The sequence below is a fragment of the Phyllobates terribilis genome, unplaced genomic scaffold (genome assembly GCF_046119375.1).
Source record: "Phyllobates terribilis strain yellow unplaced genomic scaffold, ASM4611937v1 Scaffold_11__3_contigs__length_659146591, whole genome shotgun sequence".
Classification (NCBI taxonomy): Eukaryota; Metazoa; Chordata; class Amphibia; order Anura; family Dendrobatidae; genus Phyllobates; species Phyllobates terribilis.
Window position 1 is genome coordinate 604,780,002 of NW_027362771.1, and position 18,808 is coordinate 604,798,809.

General features: G+C 45.5%; 1 non-coding gene across 1 annotated transcript; it reads right to left on the minus strand.

The window, feature by feature from the left end:
• Positions 1-2,991: 2,991 nt before the first annotated feature.
• Positions 2,992-3,065, minus strand: TRNAT-AGU (transfer RNA threonine (anticodon AGU)). Its single transcript has one exon. It is a non-coding gene; the product is annotated as a tRNA-Thr (tRNA).
• Between the last annotated feature and the right edge of the window lie 15,743 nt (positions 3,066-18,808).

Below are 18,808 nucleotides of genomic sequence, written 5' to 3' on the forward strand. Positions count from 1 at the left end.
AGGTTGCAAGCTTTCGAGACTACGCAGGTCTCTTCATCAGGCATAGTATACCACAAAATCTGAAGAGTCACATATTTATACACAATAAGACACACAAAAAATGCAATAGATAAGACAGGTGATGAAAAGCAGAGTTATTATGGTAGAGATGAACAGTTCTGGTTATAACTATTTTAGCAGTTAATAGATAAGGAGTGTGAAGGTTTTATTGTTTGGTCCAGTGTTATGATGGCCTCACATGTCTGAGGGGCACGTTCCTTAGTTGATGTAGAATGACATAAATCCATGCGACACATTCATTCCTGCTCTGAAAGTGTTAAAGGTCACCATCAGTTTATATTCTGAGATTCTTCTTTCTCTTTGAGATTTGAAGTTACCTTTTAATACCAGTAATTTCATGTCTTTTATGCTGTGATCAGGGGAACAAAAATGCTTGGCTACAGGTAGATCTATTCTTTTTTCTTTTATTGTGTGGCGATGATGATTCATCCTTGTCGTCAGTTTTTGCCCTGTCTCCCCTACATACAGACCCCCAGCTGGACATTTGGTACATATAATTAAGTACACCCCATTAGATGTGATACAGGTGAATGTACCTGGGATCATATAGTCCTGATGTGAATTGAGGATCTTTATCTTGTCTGTGGTCGTTATAAACAGACAGGTTTTACATTTTTTCTGGTTGCAGGGAAAGGTACCTGTAGCTGGAGGAGATGACAGGGAGCTTCTGACAATGATGCTTCTTAGATTTGGGGGCTGCCTGAAACACAGAAGTGGGGGGTCTGGCAATATGGATTGTAATCGGGCATCTTTTTGTAGTAAGGGTTGTAGTTTCCGTGCAGCTCTCCTTAGCGCCTCCAGATTTGGATTGTAGGTGACTACTAGAGGCACCCGGTTGCTCTCTTGTTTGGTTTTGTAATGTAGGAGATGATTCCTTGATATTCTGGTGGCTCTTGTAATCTGGTTCTCAATTGTTCTTGGATGGTCGCCCTGATTCAAAAAGGTCTTTCTGAGGACATCAAGGTGTTTGCCTCTATCGATTGGATTGGAACATATCCGATTGTATCTGATGGCTTGGCTGTAAACAATAGTTTTTTATGTGTTTTGGATGGAAACTGTCCCATTTAAGGTATGTAGGACGGTCGATTGGTTTCCGGTGTCTCTATTTCATGGTTTTGTAGCTTGATGATGGTGTCCAAAAAGTTTTTTATGTGGCCCCCTGATTTCTCTGTACGCCCCTCGCAGTCAGATAATTTCGGCTGCTGCGCTCTGCGCACTTGAGCTTGGCAACCTCGGCCTCTGTAAAGTGCAGCAGACAAGATCCCTTTATCTCCATCTAGGGCGTTCTCCATGTTTAACTTCAATGTAGACACTACAGTATCCGGTGTAGAGGCAACATTATAACTCACAAAGCCTATAACCCGTTGAGTTTTGGGGTGCCAGATAATAAAAAATTAACAATAATATCTACTGGATCTTTGAAAGGCGATTTATTGCCAACAGGGTGTTTAGTACATTCATATCAGAAACCTAACTAAGGGGCAAGGGTACAAGAGAAAGGTGGTGGGAGAGGAGAGTGGAAGGTGGGTAGTGCCTAACTAGCTGTTTATGCGTAGCCGATACATTGCCCATCCCAGTTACACCTCCACATGATAGTACCAGCTAACCATGGCGGCTGACATCGACCCTCTCCTGAAGGAGTTGTTCTTAGGTGCAGAATGGATTAGAGGGTCAAGGGTTTTCCACATTTCCAAATGTGGCCATAGGGGCTTTCTTCTGAGGTCATCTTCCTGTGAATATAGCCCTTGTATTTAAAAAAAAATATTCACGACAAAAGCTTGAGGCCAGCTGCCCATTCCCAGCACTGGTGTGTCTTCTATTAAACCAAACAATGAATTCATATGATAACTCTATCAAGCCTGTTGTTGAGGATTTAGGACCTTTTCCGCTATACTGTCTATCTCTTTAATGTTCTCTTTTGTTTGACAAGAAATGGAGTATTCTAGAATTCAATGATTAAATGCTATGCCCAGGGCTTCATATTACAGATATTACGCATGTTGGCTTCCAACAAAGCCAAGCTCAATAAGTGTAGGATACATGTGAACACGGGCTCCCTTCGATACCCTGTGGTGCAATTCCAGGACACCATTGGTTTACTATGGCTGCTGGGGGAATGGTGAAGTTCTCCATCACTGTTATTTGGCTCTTCTCTGAAGCCCAGCCGCAGGTCAAGCTTCCTAAGGGACTCTGATTTGTCCTATGTACTTCGATCTGACGAGATCAGAATGACCACTGGCAATACTGCTTAACTACAGTATATATGAAAGCGATTAGACAATCGAAGGTTCAAGTTCGCTGAAGGAAATAAATAAAACTCAAATTACCTCCATTAAAAATAAAGATATTCCCAAAAAATATAAATATAGTTGGTATCATCGCATCCGTAAAAGTTTGGTCTATCAAAATATGAAAATGTCAGAATTGCTGTTTTTTGGTCAAATGACCTCCCTGTTTTTTGGTCAAATGACCTCCCTGTTTTTTGGTCAAATGACCTCCCTAAAAAAAGGCATTGCATATAACCTAAACATTGCATATAACCCAAATTGGTATCATTAAAAATAGCTCAACATTCATACAGAAAAAGAAAAACTTGTATGGGTCTCGGAAAATGGTGAGACAACTCGATTTTTTTTTTACAAAACTTTTAAATAATTGTTTCAACATTAAAATAAATGCTAAAAACACAATGCAAGGCGACATTTTAATTTTCACTTTGGGTAGCAGAAAAACTAGACTCGGCACCGTGTTAGTGGCGAGTCATCTAGTGCCGAGTCACCTAACAGTCGTCCTTGGTGACTCCATCCAAAAGTCAGTATCACTTTAAAGTCACCAGCAAAATGTCTCTGTGTTGTGATCCTAAAGGTTAAAGCAAACGCAACATGTCTTTAAAAAACATTAATTACAAAAAAATTATGAAAAGATACGACAAGGCACTGCTGAGATTCGAACTCAGGATCTCCTGTTTACTAGACAGGCGCTTTAACCAACTAAGCCACAGGGCCTAAGTTGCTGCTCTGGTTTTACTTTTAAATGGTTTTGTCTAATATTTTTTTTATTTAAAATAACAAACAAGTTAAAATTAATCAAAAGTATTTCAGAACTTCTTCCATTGCTTAAAGTTATCGTCACCAAATGGTTAATGAGTTGGCCGCTTAAGGAATAATTAAACCGTTCTTACCACTTTTTACCACATTTTTTTTAAGTGCATATTCAATAGAAAGCACAGTACTTTAAATCTTGATGGACCTCTCTTCACATTCTGTGCATAGCATCATTAATAAAGCTCAATTTTTACAATATTTTTTACAATTTTTGGAAAAATTTATGAAGTTTTGTAGCTAAAAAAGCATTTTTTTTAGGTATGCAAAATTTTAAAGAGTTCTTCCTCAAGTAAAATCACCAAACAGGAGAGACAGTTTACCTAACAATACCTTCAAGAAACATCCATATGTTCAGACTAACATCTTCGGATACACCGATTTTAACATTTTGTGCACTTTGAAATTAGCTTCCTTCTGATAGCACCCACAGGAATGGTCTCTTTGTAACCAGACTCTAACCTTCCACATCCAATGAGAAAGGAGCAAGAGGGGTGCCTTCTTGTTCACCTACCTAGACGTCCTGCTGCCTTCAGTGAACTTTATTTCTCTCGGGAGCCATCGGTCACCTTCAGTCATGTGAGGGGCTCAGGGTGGTAGTTGTGGCGAGGAGTTGATGTGTGCCTACACCCTGGCTCCCTGACAAAGACAAATGTCCCAATTCTCCTGTGCTGTGCGTGTGGTATGTAATACTCACGTTTCGGTTTCAGATCTCTGCTGTCTTCGGTTCTTTCACCTCAGGAACCGCTGCACACACATTAGGGGACTTCCACTCCTTTTTATAAAAAAGAACTTTACTTAAACGTCCGAATTCAACATCATACAGCACGCAGTATTGGGTACATGCTTTTCCAGGTTCACAGTCCATTGCACCACACTTATTGATGTTCCCTGTCCGTTTGTCCTGAACTGTCCTTTCCATAGTCGACCTTCTTGGCCTATGAGATGCTCTACAGTTTTAAAAGTCCCATCCCGTCTTCTCTGTACTATTCCCTGTCCAACTTCCCCTTCTGGGAAGATTTTGAGACAAGCTTCTCTGCTGGCTCCTGTGGACCGTAGGCCCCGAATGTTAAGGGAAAACCTAATTCAGAGTTCCTGACTGACATTCCTCGGCTGCTGGACAGACCGTGCTACTGGTGCCCCCTGGACCTCCAACTACTACTCTCTCACATCTCTCCTTCTCTCACCCTAAGACCAACTACTTGCAATCAGGAAGTGTCCCAGTTCTTCACTGGCCATCTCGTCCCGCACTGGAGCAGCTCCTGAACTCCATAACTGTTTCCTGACTTATAGCTACTGTAAGGCAGCGCTAGTCATCACACTGGGGGACACTCGCTTCACCTGGTCAATTAACGCACACATGCATTGTTTTCCAGTAACATGAAATCCAGCAGTTTATTACACTTCATAACTGCTTATAACATAGTCCATCTCAGTGGCTCACCGGCATGTTTACACACATAACATCCAAGAGCCTTTCAAGTGGCAGACAAGCCCACTTGGCTCCGGTTACAGCCTTCAGCAAAGTAACTATATCAATGTCCATATAACACTTCTTTTACCTTTTGCCGGGTCTAGCGGTTTCCATCAGATTTGTTCTGCCACAGCTGTGGCTTTATGGCTTCCCAGATGGGGGTCTCCAGCCCTCATACATTCCAAGGCTACTGGCATCTCTTACACACAAGGATCCAGCCTCTGCCTTTCAGGCTTCACCAGGCTTCACCAGGCCTCTCTAGGCCTCACTAGGCCTCTCCAGGCTAACGGTGTCCAACACACGGGGAACAGGCCTCACGCCTTTCACACCCTGTTTCAAAAGCACCAGGATTTATATATCCTTCAGTGCACACAGGACCTGCAATGATGTTACAGTAATGTGATGAGGCCTTCAGTGCACACAGGACCTGCAGTGATGTCACAATCATGTGATCAGTCCTTCTGAGGGAGAGGTACATGGTCAGCCAGAACACCCTGGACCATTACAGTAATGCCGCAAGCCGCTGCATTACATATCCCCCCCTCTGTTCAAACTTGTGGGGTTGAACACATAATATACACAATCACATTATAACCCACAGTTCACACAGACAATTGCGCTACTCAGCCCCTGGAACATTAGTCATTGACATTAGCCCATTCCTTAGGGACCTACCATCTGTCATTGTCACTAACTTCGTCAAGTCACATTTCCGGGTTGTAACCTTGTCAGACCTCCCCCGCTCCCAGCGGTCAGTCGTAACCTTGTCAGACCTCCCCCGCTCCCAGCGGTCAAGACAGCAGTGTGACTCACATGCCCAGGTATCTAAGGTCCGGTTCGACTCCGTACTGTCCCGTACTCTAATGGGTCGTTTGTATGGGCCACTCAGACCTGAGTTACTGGAGGTCTCACTGTTATGTTCTGCTACCAAAGCTAAGGAAAGAGAGGAGATCTGTCCCTACTATAGGACTCAGCTGAATCCCTACGATGTAACAGGGAACCTGATCCTGCGATCAGACCTGCTAAAGTCCTAATCTAGTCTGTACGGAGACCTATAGATGTGGGGAGGGAATCCCTACAAGTACTAAGGACTGGGAGGAATATGGGACACCTCCTAACAGAAATAGTAGCAGACAGACGAACAAACAAAATAGATAGAACATAGAGGTCCGTAGACCAAGCAAACTAACAGAGCTAGATACAGAGCACAGGCTAGCTAGAAAGTAGATATACAATGAAGTCCAGCAAAGCCAGAAGGGCGGAGCAGGATTAAATAGGCCAACAAGGTCATGTGACCAGCAAAGGAAAAAAAACCTAACAGCAAGGTTCTAACAGTACCCCCCCTTCTAAGAGGATCCTCCGGATCTCCTAGGACCAGGCTTATCAGGAAATCTCCTGTGAAACGCTCTGATAAGTCTGGACGCGGAAACATCATCTGACCTCACCCAAGAGTTATCCTCGGGTCCGAAACCTTTCCAGGCCACAAGATACTGCAAACTACCTCTATACCGTCTAGAGTCAAGGATGCGAGAAATTTCATATTCCCCGTCCTCCACCACCGGAGGAACAGAGGCAGAGGCGTCACCATCCGACACAACAGCTTTTTTTAACAGAGAGACATGAAAGACCGGATTAATTCTCCAGGAGGTAGGAACCTCCAACCTAACAGCAGATTGGTTGACAACCTGAAGCACCTTAAAGGGCCCTACAAACTTGGGACCCAATTTCTTAGAAGGAATCCTCAACCGCAGATTCCTAGAGGACAACCAAACCATGTCACCAACAGCGAACAAAACCTCCTGTCGTTTCCTATCAAAGTAGTCTTTAGATTTTCTGTTGGCCTCCTGAAGATTACCACGCACATCCGTCCAAACTCTTTCCAAATCACCGGAAAAATTCTCCTCCTCAGGCACGGCAGATCCCAACTTGGAGAACGACCCAAACGACGGATGTCTCCCAGAACAACAAAAAAAAGGCGAACAACCAGCAGAAGAAGATGTATAATTGTTCAGAGCAAATTCGGCAAGTGGCAGAAACTCAGACCACCCCTCTTGATTGTCTGCCACAAAACAACGCAAGAACTGCTCAACATCCTGGTTTTTCCTTTCTGTCTGGCCATTAGATTCAGGATGATATCCGGACGAAAACGACAAATGAATTCCCAACCTGTCACAAAAGGCACGCCAAAAACGAGCCACGAACTGAGGACCCCTATCAGAAACAATGTCAGTAGGAACGCCATGAAGTCTGACAATTTCCTTGACAAAGGCCTTAGCGAGAGTTTTAGCGCAGGGCAGTTTGACGAAGGGAACCAAGTGACACATCTTGCTAAAACGGTCCACGACCACCCAGATGACAGTAAAACACTCAGAGGGGGGAAGGTCAGTTATAAAGTCCATAGCCAAATGTGTCCAAGGAGCACTGGGGACCTCCAAAGGACAAAGTAACCCCGCAGCAGGAGTATGTGAGGACTTAGATCTAGCACATATAGTACATTGGCGCACCCACTTAATGACTTCCTTCTGCCATCCAGGCCACCAAAAACTGCGACCCACCAGTCTCTTGGTCTCAGAGATTCCGGGATGACCTGCCAACCGAGATTCGTGACACTCAACAAACAAATCTCTCCTAAAGGTCCCAGGCACAAACAACCTCCCATGAGGAGTGTTAGATGGGGCATTCTCCTGAGCTTTAAGAATCTCATCTTCCAAAACGGAGTCTAAAGCAGCTACCACAACACCTTCTTGTAAAATGTTTTCCTCTTTCTCACCACCGACTATGGGAGAAAAACTGCGAGACAAGGCATCCGCCTTAACATTCTTAGTACCAGGGATGTAAGTAACGGAGAAATTAAACCGCGAGAAAAACAGTGCCCACCTAGCCTGACGGGCATTCAGGCGCTTGGCAGCATCAAGATATATCAGATTTTTATGATCCGTAAGAACCTGAACGGGAAATTCCGCACCTTCCAAGAAGTGGCGCCAGTGTTCAAATGCGAGTTTAATAGCCAATAATTCCCGATTACCAATATCGTAATTCAATTCAGTCTCCGAAAATTTTTTTGAAAAAAAGGCACAGGGATGTAATCCATCCCCGTTATCCTGAGACAATACTGCGCCAACCCCCACAGAGGAAGCATCAACCTCAACCAAAAACGGCCTAGTAACATCAGGCTGCATAAGGATGGGAGCAGAGGTGAACCTCTCCTTGAGATACACAAAAGCTTCAATGGCCTCAGAAGACCACTGAACCGCATCAGCACCTTTCCTGGTGAGATCAGTCAGAGGTTTGACAATACTAGAAAAATTTTTTATGAATTTTCTATAGTAATTGGCGAAACCCAAAAACCTCTGTATCGATTTCAAACCAATAGGCCTAGGCCATTCCTGCACAGCCTGAACCTTAACCGGATCCATCTCAAAACCTTTGCTGGAGATAATGTAGCCCAAAAAACTAATTCTCTGTACAGCGAACTCACATTTCTCCAGCTTAGCAAAAAGCGAATTGTCCATTAATAACTGTAATACCTCACGCACGCTCCGCCAATGAGACTCCAGATCTGGCGAATAAATCAAAATGTCATCCAAATACACAACCACATTTTTACCGATCAAAGGTCTAAGGATGTCATTAATAAGATTCTGAAAAAATGCTGGAGCATTAGTAAGACCAAAAGGCATAACCAGATTCTCAAAATGACCCACAGGAGTGTTAAAAGCAGTCTTCCATTCATCACCCTCCTTCATGCGCAACAGATTGTATGCCCCCTTAAGGTCAATTTTCGAGAACCACTTGGCCCCCAATAACTGGTTAAACAGATCAGGAATCAATGGCAGTGGGTAAGGATTGCGTACCGTAATTTTGTTAATCTCACGAAAATCCAGACAAGGACGTAAACCGCCGTCCTTTTTTTTTACAAAAAAAAATCCAACCGCCACAGGAGACTTAGAGGGCCTAATGTGACCGGCGGCCAAACTTGTCTGTATGTATTCCTCCAAAGCCTTCCTCTCAGGAATAGTAAGGTTAAATAAACGACTTTTAGGAAGAATCGCTCCAGGGACAAATTCAATAGAACAATCATAGTCTCTATGGGGAGGCAAAACCTGCGATTCTTTCTCAGAAAAAACTCTCCAAAAATCCTGAATAGGAACAGGCAATTCTCCCCTATCCAAAGCTGCAATACGCCCGTTACAACACTTGTCATAACATTTATGGCTCCAGGATTTAATTTCACTGGTAGACCAATCCAGTACAGGATTGTGAAATTTTAACCAGGGCAAACCCAATATTACTGGAGAAGGCAAGTTATTCAACACTACCAAATCCAATTTCTCATGGTGAACACCATTAATAGTGAGAGGAAATTCACTGACCTTGAGAGTAATATTCTTCAAAGGGGAGCCATCCACAGAAACCACAGCAATGGGGGATGATAAAGGTTCAGGTTTTAAATTGAGTTTTTCCACGAATCCCCCATCAATTACATTCAGTGTAGACCCGCAATCAACAAACACCCGAAATTCCATTAATTTTTCCTGAGCAATCGTGGAAGCAGCTAAAAATATACCCTTGGAATTTAAACAGGCAATACGGGTGTGACTGACCATTTTTTTTTCTTTCTTCATACGAAGCTCACAGCCTTTAATCAAATGACCAGATTTTCCGCAATAGAAACACAAGCCTTCCGAAAAACGACGGTCTTTTTCTTGAGAGCGAGGTGCCACCGATCCAATCTCCATCGGTTCACCACTGTTAGTACACACATTATCATAACCAGAAACTGACATAGCAGAGGATTTGCTCTCATTAACCCTAGCACGCAGTCTTCTATCCACCCGTATAGCTAATTGCATAGCCTGTTGCAAATCCTCAGGTGTAGGATAAGCAATTAGCAGGTCTTTAACCCTTTCACCGAGCCCAGCAAGAAATAGACTTTTCAGAGCAGAATCGTTCCACCCTGTTTGAGTGGACCAACGACGAAAATGAGTACAATATTTTTCCACATTACCTGATCCTTGTTTTAAACGTCTCAACTCAGTCTCAGCTGATGCCACACGGTCAGGATCATCATATAATAATCCTAAAGCAGAAAAAAAACTATCCACTGATCTGAAGCATGTATCACTAGGTTGCAAAGAAAAGGCCCACTCCTGAGGCTCTTTGCGCAAAAGTGACATTATGAACCCTACGCGCTGGGATTCATCCCCAGCGGACTTGGGTCTCAAACTAAAATACAATAAGCAAGCATTTTTAAATGAAAAAAATTCTCGATGTTCACCAAAAAATAAATCCGGCAAACATACCTTAGGCTCCAAGAAATATGCTCCAGGACTGTTACTCACGTGCTGACGGAGCTCAGCCACTTCCAGAGAGAGTCCCTGCAGGTGTTTAGCCAAATCCTGAACCGACACCATGATGGAACAAAAAAAAAAAAAAAAAAAAATCTTTCCTTAGAGAATTTGCAGGCTGGACTTACTGTTATGTTCTGCTACCAAAGCTAAGGAAAGAGAGGAGATCTGTCCCTACTATAGGACTCAGCTGAATCCCTACGATGTAACAGGGAACCTGATCCTGCGATCAGACTTGCTAAAGTCCTAATCTAGTCTGTACGGAGACCTATAGATGTGGGGAGGGAATCCCTACAAGTACTAAGGACTGGGAGGAATATGGGACACCTCCTAACAGAAATAGTAGCAGACAGACGAACAAACAAAATAGATAGAACATAGAGGTCCGTAGACCAAGCAAACTAACAGAGCTAGATACAGAGCACAGGCTAGCTAGAAAGTAGATATACAATGAAGTCCAGCAAAGCCAGAAGGGCGGAGCAGGATTAAATAGGCCAACAAGGTCATGTGACCAGCAAAGGAAAAAAAACCTAACAGCAAGGTTCTAACAGTACCCCCCCTTCTAAGAGGATCCTCCGGATCTCCTAGGACCAGGCTTATCAGGAAATCTCCTGTGAAACGCTCTGATAAGTCTGGACGCGGAAACATCATCTGACCTCACCCAAGAGTTATCCTCGGGTCCGAAACCTTTCCAGGCCACAAGATACTGCAAACTACCTCTATACCGTCTAGAGTCAAGGATGCGAGAAATTTCATATTCCCCGTCCTCCACCACCGGAGGAACAGAGGCAGAGGCGTCACCATCCGACACAACAGCTTTTTTTAACAGAGAGACATGAAAGACCGGATTAATTCTCCAGGAGGTAGGAACCTCCAACCTAACAGCAGATTGGTTGACAACCTGAAGCACCTTAAAGGGCCCTACAAACTTGGGACCCAATTTCTTAGAAGGAATCCTCAACCGCAGATTCCTAGAGGACAACCAAACCATGTCACCAACAGCGAACAAAACCTCCTGTCGTTTCCTATCAAAGTAGTCTTTAGATTTTCTGTTGGCCTCCTGAAGATTACCACGCACATCCGTCCAAACTCTTTCCAAATCACCGGAAAAATTCTCCTCCTCAGGCACGGCAGATCCCAACTTGGAGAACGACCCAAACGACGGATGTCTCCCAGAACAACAAAAAAAAGGCGAACAACCAGCAGAAGAAGATGTATAATTGTTCAGAGCAAATTCGGCAAGTGGCAGAAACTCAGACCACCCCTCTTGATTGTCTGCCACAAAACAACGCAAGAACTGCTCAACATCCTGGTTTTTCCTTTCTGTCTGGCCATTAGATTCAGGATGATATCCGGACGAAAACGACAAATGAATTCCCAACCTGTCACAAAAGGCACGCCAAAAACGAGCCACGAACTGAGGACCCCTATCAGAAACAATGTCAGTAGGAACGCCATGAAGTCTGACAATTTCCTTGACAAAGGCCTTAGCGAGAGTTTTAGCGCAGGGCAGTTTGACGAAGGGAACCAAGTGACACATCTTGCTAAAACGGTCCACGACCACCCAGATGACAGTAAAACCCTCAGAGGGGGGAAGGTCAGTTATAAAGTCCATAGCCAAATGTGTCCAAGGAGCACTGGGGACCTCCAAAGGACAAAGTAACCCCGCAGCAGGAGTATGTGAGGACTTAGATCTAGCACATATAGTACATTGGCGCACCCACTTAATGACTTCCTTCTGCCATCCAGGCCACCAAAAACTGCGACCCACCAGTCTCTTGGTCTCAGAGATTCCGGGATGACCTGCCAACCGAGATTCGTGACACTCAACAAACAAATCTCTCCTAAAGGTCCCAGGCACAAACAACCTCCCATGAGGAGTGTTAGATGGGGCATTCTCCTGAGCTTTAAGAATATCATCTTCCAAAACGGAGTCTAAAACAGAAATAGTAGCAGACAGACGAACAAACAAAATAGATAGAACATAGAGGTCCGTAGACCAAGCAAACTAACAGAGCTAGATACAGAGCACAGGCTAGCTAGAAAGTAGATATACAATGAAGTCCAACAAAGCCAGAAGGGCGGAGCAGGATTAAATAGGCCAACAAGGTCATGTGACCAGCAAAGGAAAAAAAACCTAACAGCAAGGTTCTAACACTCACAACTTCTAGACAGCTGCCATCTTCTGCTGCTCAGGCGATTCTGTCTTTCTACTCGCAGTCTAGTGTGATTCAACTGTTCTACCTCTCGCAGGTAGGTCACTCGGTACTCCATCAGCATGCGTATACAGTACAGACCAAAAGTTTGGACACACCTTCTCATTTAAAGATTTTTCTGTATTTTCATAACTTTGAAAATTGTACATTCACACTGAAGGCATCAAAACTATGAATTACCACATGTGGAATTATATACTTAACAAAAAAGTGTGAAACAACTGAAAATATGTCTTATATTCTAGGTTGTTCAAAGTAGCCACCTTTTGCTTTGATGACTGCTTTGCACACTCTTGGCATTCTCTTGATGAGCTTCAAGAGGTAGTCACCGGAAATGGTTTTCACTTCACAGGTGTGTCCTGTCAGGTTTAATAAGTTGGATTTCTTGCCTTATAAATGGCGTTGGGACCATCAGTTGTGTTGTGCAGAAGTCAGGTGGATACACAGCTGATAGTCCTACTGAATAGACTGTTAGAATTTGTATTATGGCAAGAAAAAAGCAGCTAAGTAAAGAAAAACGAGTGGCCATCATTACTTTAAGAAATGAAGGTCAGTCAGTCCGAAAAATTGGGAAAACTTTGAAAGTGTCCCCAAGTGCAGTTGCAAAAACCATCAAGTGCTGCAAAGAAACTGGCTCACATGAGGACCGCTCCAGGAAAGGAAGACCAAGAGTCACCTCTGCTTCTGAGGATAAGTTTATCTGAGTCACCAGCCTCAGAAATCGCAGGTTAACAGCAGCTCAGATTAGAGACCAGGTCAATGGCACACAGAGTTCTAGCAGCAGACACATCTCTACAACAACTGTTAAGAGGAGACTTTGTGCAGCAGGCCTTCATGGTAAAATAGCTGCTAGGAAACCACTGCTAAGGACAGGCAACAAGCAGAAGAGACTTGTTTGGGCTAAAGAACACAAGGAATGGACATTAGACCAGTGGAAATCTGTGCTTTGGTCTGATGAGTCCAAATTTGAGATCTTTGGTTCCAACCACCGTGTCTTTGTGCGACGCAGAAAAGGTGAACGGATGGACTCTATATGCCTGGTTCCCACCGTGAAGCATGGAGGAGGAGGTGTGATGGTGTGGGGGTGCTTTGCTGGTGACACTGTTGGGGATTTATTAAAAATTGAAGGTATACTGAACCAGCATGACTACCACAGCATCTTGCAGCGGCATGCTATTCCATCCGGTTTGCGTTTAGTTGGACCATCATTTATTTTTCAACAGGACAATGACCCCAAACACACCCCCAGGCTGTGTAAGGGCTATTTGACCAAGAAATAGAGTGATAGGGTGCTACGCCAAATGACCTGGCCTCCACAGTCACCAGACCTGAACCCAATCGAGATGGTTTGGGGTGAGCTGGACCGCAGAGTGAAGGTAAAAGGGCCAACAAGTGCTAAGCATCTCTGGGAACTCCTTCAAGATTGTTGGAAGACCATTTCCGGTGACTACCTCTTGAAGCTCATCAAGAGATTGCCAAGAGTGTGCAAAGCAGTCATCAAAGCAAAAGGTGGCTACTTTGAAGAACCTAGAATATAAGACATATTTTCAGTTGTTTCACACTTTTTTGTTAAGTATATAATTCCACATGTGTTAATTCATAGTTTTGATGCCTTCAGTGTGAATGTACAGTTTTCATAGTTATGAAAATACAGAAAAATCTTTAAATGAGAAGGTGTGTCCAAACTTTTGGTCTGTACTGTATATGCAAGACTTTCTTCCATTCCTACAGCGGAGAATGACACCATGCCATCTTCATCTGATATCCAGTCCTGTCGATCATGTGGACTGCTTACTTTCATCACACCAGACTTCTTTACCATCATCTGCATGGTTCGGCCATTTCTCCTAATGAGCTTTCTTATCAGAGCATGAGGCACCCTGATGACCTCTTCACACAGACTTTGAGCTTTTCTCATAAGCTCCAGTTGTCTAATGGCTTGTTCCGGCTTCAACCGGACAAACCGCTTTGTGCTAATACATCGCCAGTGCATGTCACTTAGGATAGCCACCCTCTTCACTGTGACTTCGGTTGTGGACAGGACCAACAGCTGTTTATCTTCTGAGGTCGAGTACACCTTACAGGCTCCCACGGCCATCTTAAACTCTTCATGCACGGACTATCTGGTGCATTCTTCTCTCAAATCTTCTGGTACATCTATGAGGCACTTGTACCGAGACGTTTCTGTCTCACAAGTGGTTTCCAGACGATCAACCGGCTCAGGTTTCAGGGACAACTGACTTTCAGCTTCTTCACCCTGTATTCTTCCCCTGAGCTAACTCACAGCTACAAATTCAAGAATTTTCATCTTGACCACTTCCATTTCATATTTATCTTCTGTTAACACTCTCTTAGCTCTCCTCAGGTCCACCTTCTCATGGTATAAAGGAGTAAGTGCAACTTTTTTGCCCTTTTCCTTCTCCAAGGAGGTCTCGTTCACTGAGTGATACTTTGCTAGGCGACCTTTGAGCTCGAAAACTTCTTCCACTAGCTCAGCTACTCACCTCTCAGCAACCCATGTCTGAAGCTATTCCTGCTTTAACTGCTCCTTTAACAGTAACATTTTCTTAGACCTCTCTGTCTCCAATGCACCCACTCGGCTCTCGACAGCCAGTCTCTCAAGCTTCTCTTGCTTCAAATGGGCTTGTAGCGACTCCTTGAGCTCCTTGATCTCGGCTCTTACATCCACCGAATCACCCGAGCTCGTATTATTTGAGGAGGTATCCGTTTCATACCTCCCATCTCCAGTGGCCAACTCCTGGCCCTGGTCTGTGGCTTCTCCGATAGACTCCTCCATCTTGCTGATTCTTTCCTTAAGGCACGTCTCTGCCCTCTGGAGATTATCACAGAACGTCTGCAGCTCCTTCACCTGAGCTTTCAGACCTATGGTCTTTCTGCGGAGATCATCATTTTCATCACAGGTGTCCAGCAGAGTGGTCTCAACCACGTGGCGCATGTGCTCTGCATCCGCCTTATCATCCTCTAGTTTTTCTTTAACCTTGAGGAGATCCTCATAGTCTCTCTTTATTTGTTGCAGTTCCCCACTGAGTTCACCATACTCCTTCTTGGATTCACACAGCTCTTTCTTCACTTGGTACAGCTCTAACTGTACCAGGGTGAAAAGATCTTTCACCTCGCACAACTCATCTTCACACTCCGCTTTGTCAATCTCCAATTGAAAAACCTCCTCCTTGGTTTTGCGGAGATCCTCCTTAATTTCCTGGAACATTTCCTTCCATTGGTTAACTTCCTCGCTGCTTCCCTCCAGTTTTCGCTTTAAGTTCCTCACAACCTGGTATATTTTCTGCCGTTCAGACTCAAGGCTCCGCTGGACTGAGGACATGTTCTCCAGGTTTTTCCATAGTTGCTGCACGTCACTCTGACACTGCTGCCTGATAGGCTCCAGCTCTTGGTCAGGACTGGCCACCTCCTCTTTCAGGGCTGTCAGATCCTTCTGTCTCAGTACTGTACCAGAGGTTGCTACTGGCAAGGTCACCTCCTCTTCTGCCTCTAAAGGAGGATCCACACTTGGAACAAAGGCACACAGCATTACATTTTCTTTATTTTCACTTTCAGCCAAGACTACAGGAACAACCTTTTTGTGGCCCTTGCGCCGTCGACGACGAGAGGGGGACTTTGTCACCTCGTCTAGCTCCTCCTGACTGAACTCTCTTTCTACTTTCGTAGTGTCACCGTCAGCTACGGGGTCTGTGTCATTCCCCATGGTGTTGTGGACTAACAGGTCACCTCCCACTTTGACGCCAGCCCCTTCTATTGGAGCTACCCCGTTAACAACGGTCAAATTGTCATTTTTAGCCGATACCAACCCACAACCAGTAACCAATTTTGGTTTTCTATACTCCATGCTCTTTTGAAAATCCGCCCCCTTTTGAGACACCGCCCCCTTTTGAACACCCACACCTGTAGGGGGATTTTTACAAAAAAAATCAGCAATAGTCTTAGGACTCAGTTCACAACATCTCTTAGCACCTCCCCGGGCACTCTGGGACAATATTGGCGCTCCCGGAGAGTTCACAGAATGGTCCACTGCCGCCATTCTTTACGGTGCCAACAGCTCCTGCCGTTCCTGCACCATGTCCTGTAGACGTTTCTCAAATACCTGCTGCGGATTTAAATGGCACTTTAATTGCTCAATAGCTTCAGTTTCATTTGCTGCTCTGTTCACAGCCATCGCGGTACACTATTCACACTAGACACTTCACACCGCTCTCCCCGGAAAATTTTTGTGGCCCCACCGAGCCACAGCAAACCAGGTTTGAGTGCGAGGACAATTTTCGTAAACCTGCCGAGTTACAGCCAGATGCTTTAATCTTCGTGACCCCGCCGAGCCACAGCAAACCAGGTTTGAGTGCGAGGACAATTTTCGTAACCCCGCCGAGTTACAGCAAGATGCTTTAATCTTCGTGACCCCGCCGAGCCACAGCAAGATGCTTGTATCCACACTCGTCATCCTGTGCCGTTACCCCTAGCAACTAGGCTGCATTTGCCCCTAGCAACCGGGCTGCAGTTGCCCCTAGCAACCAGGCTGCAGTTGCCCGCATTCTCCAACCACATGTAAGGCAGCGCTAGTCATCACGCTGGGGGACACTCGCTTCACCGGGTCAATTAAAGCACACATGCAACATTTTCCAGTAACATGAAATCCAGCAGTTTATTACACTTCATAACTGCTTATCACACAGTCCATCTCAGTGTCTCACCGGCAAGTGTACACACATAACATCCAAAAGGCTTTCAAGTGGCAGACAGGCCCACTTGGCTCCAGTTACAGCCTTCAGCAAAGTAACTATATCAATGTCCATATAGCCCACCGCTTTTACCTTTTGCCTGGTCTAGCGGTTTCCATCAGATTTGTTCTGCCACAGCTGTGGCTTTATGGCTTCCCAGATGGGGGTCTCCAGCCCTCATACATTCCAAGGCTACTGGCATCTCTTGCACACAAGGATCCAGCCTCTGCCTTTCAGGCTATACCAGGCTGCACCAGGCCTCTCTAGGCCTCACTAGGCCTCTCCAGGCTAACGGTGTCCCACACACAGGGAACAGACCTCACGCCTTTCTCACCCTGTTTCAAAATGACCAGGATTTATATATCCTTCAGTGCACACAGGATCTGCAATGATGTCACAGTCATGTGATCAGTCCTTCAGTGCACACAGGACCTGCAGTGATGTCACAATCATGTGATCAGTCCTTCTGAGGGAGAGGTACATGGTCAGCCAGAACACCCTGGACCTTTACAGTAATGCCGCAAGCCGCTGCATTACACTACATACTCCCTATGCTATAGTGCCCCCTCTACAATATCCTTCTACTAATCTAACACTCTACTTACACTAAACCTATACTGATCATGGAACTAACACATCAGACATTAGGTCATATACATACTCATATATAAACACAGAGTGCAACATTATGTGCACAAAGAGGGAAGAGGCGCATGACCGTCCTGGTCACCCCCTTACAGAAGCATGTCCAGAGAGGATACAGTCACTACTCCATTTTTTTCTGAAATATAACCATTTAGTAATAAATCATAATCATCTATCACATATCTGTCTATCTATCAATCATCTATCACATATCTATCTATCTATCTATCTATTGTAGTATCGGCGTCTCTGCCCCCTGAAAGGCAGAGACGCCGTCCCACTTACCGCCGCGCTTCCTGCCCGGCGTCCTCCGGCGCTACTGCCTCTGTTGCTGCTGTCACGCGCAGCTTCCCAGGCACTGTGCTTAGTGTGCACGCGTGCTCCCTCCCTCTTAAAGGGGCCGCGCGCGCCATCCTAAGGAGTCCCCCGGCCAATGACCGGAGGTCCTCTCATATAAAGGGCACCTCCTCCAAAATGGAGGTGCCCAGGCAAGGTTGTAGCTTTGTGTGTTATACTCTGCTTCAGCCCTCAGGTCCCACTGCTAGCCTGACTACCAGTCCAGCCCGCCAGCCAGACTACAAGTCCAGTTCGCCAGCCTGACTACTAGTCCAGTCCGCCAGCCTGACTACAAGTCCAGTCCACCTGCTTGTCTACTCTCCAGCTCAACAGTCTGCCTACAGTGCAGTCTGCCAGTCTGTCTATGGGCTCTGTCTGCCTGCTTACCTGGAAGCACCTGCCCGTTACCTGCCATGCCTGCCAGCCCGCTTACCTGGAAGCACCTGCCTGTTACCTGCTGTGCCTACCAGCCAGCCTACCTGGAGGCTCCTGTCTGTTACCTGTCATGCCTGCCAGCTCACTTACCTAGAAGCACCTGCCTGTTACCTGCCGTGCCTACCAGCCAGCCTACCTGGAGGCTCCTGCCTGTGACCTGCCGTGCCTGCCAGCCCGCTTACCTAGAAGCACCTGCCTGTTACCTGCCGTGCCTACCAGCCCGCCTACCTGGAGGCTCCTGCTTGTTACCTGCCGTGCCTGCCGGTCCGTCTGCCCAGATCACCCGTCAGCCTGCCTGCCGTGCTCATCTGCTGTACTGGTCAGTCCCTGCCTTCTGACCCGTGGGAGTCACCTGCTCTCATACAAGGTAGGTCCCCGGAGTAGCACCTGGTCCCTCTGCTCGGTCCTTCCCTGGTCACGTAGTCGATTGAGCCGCCGTACGACC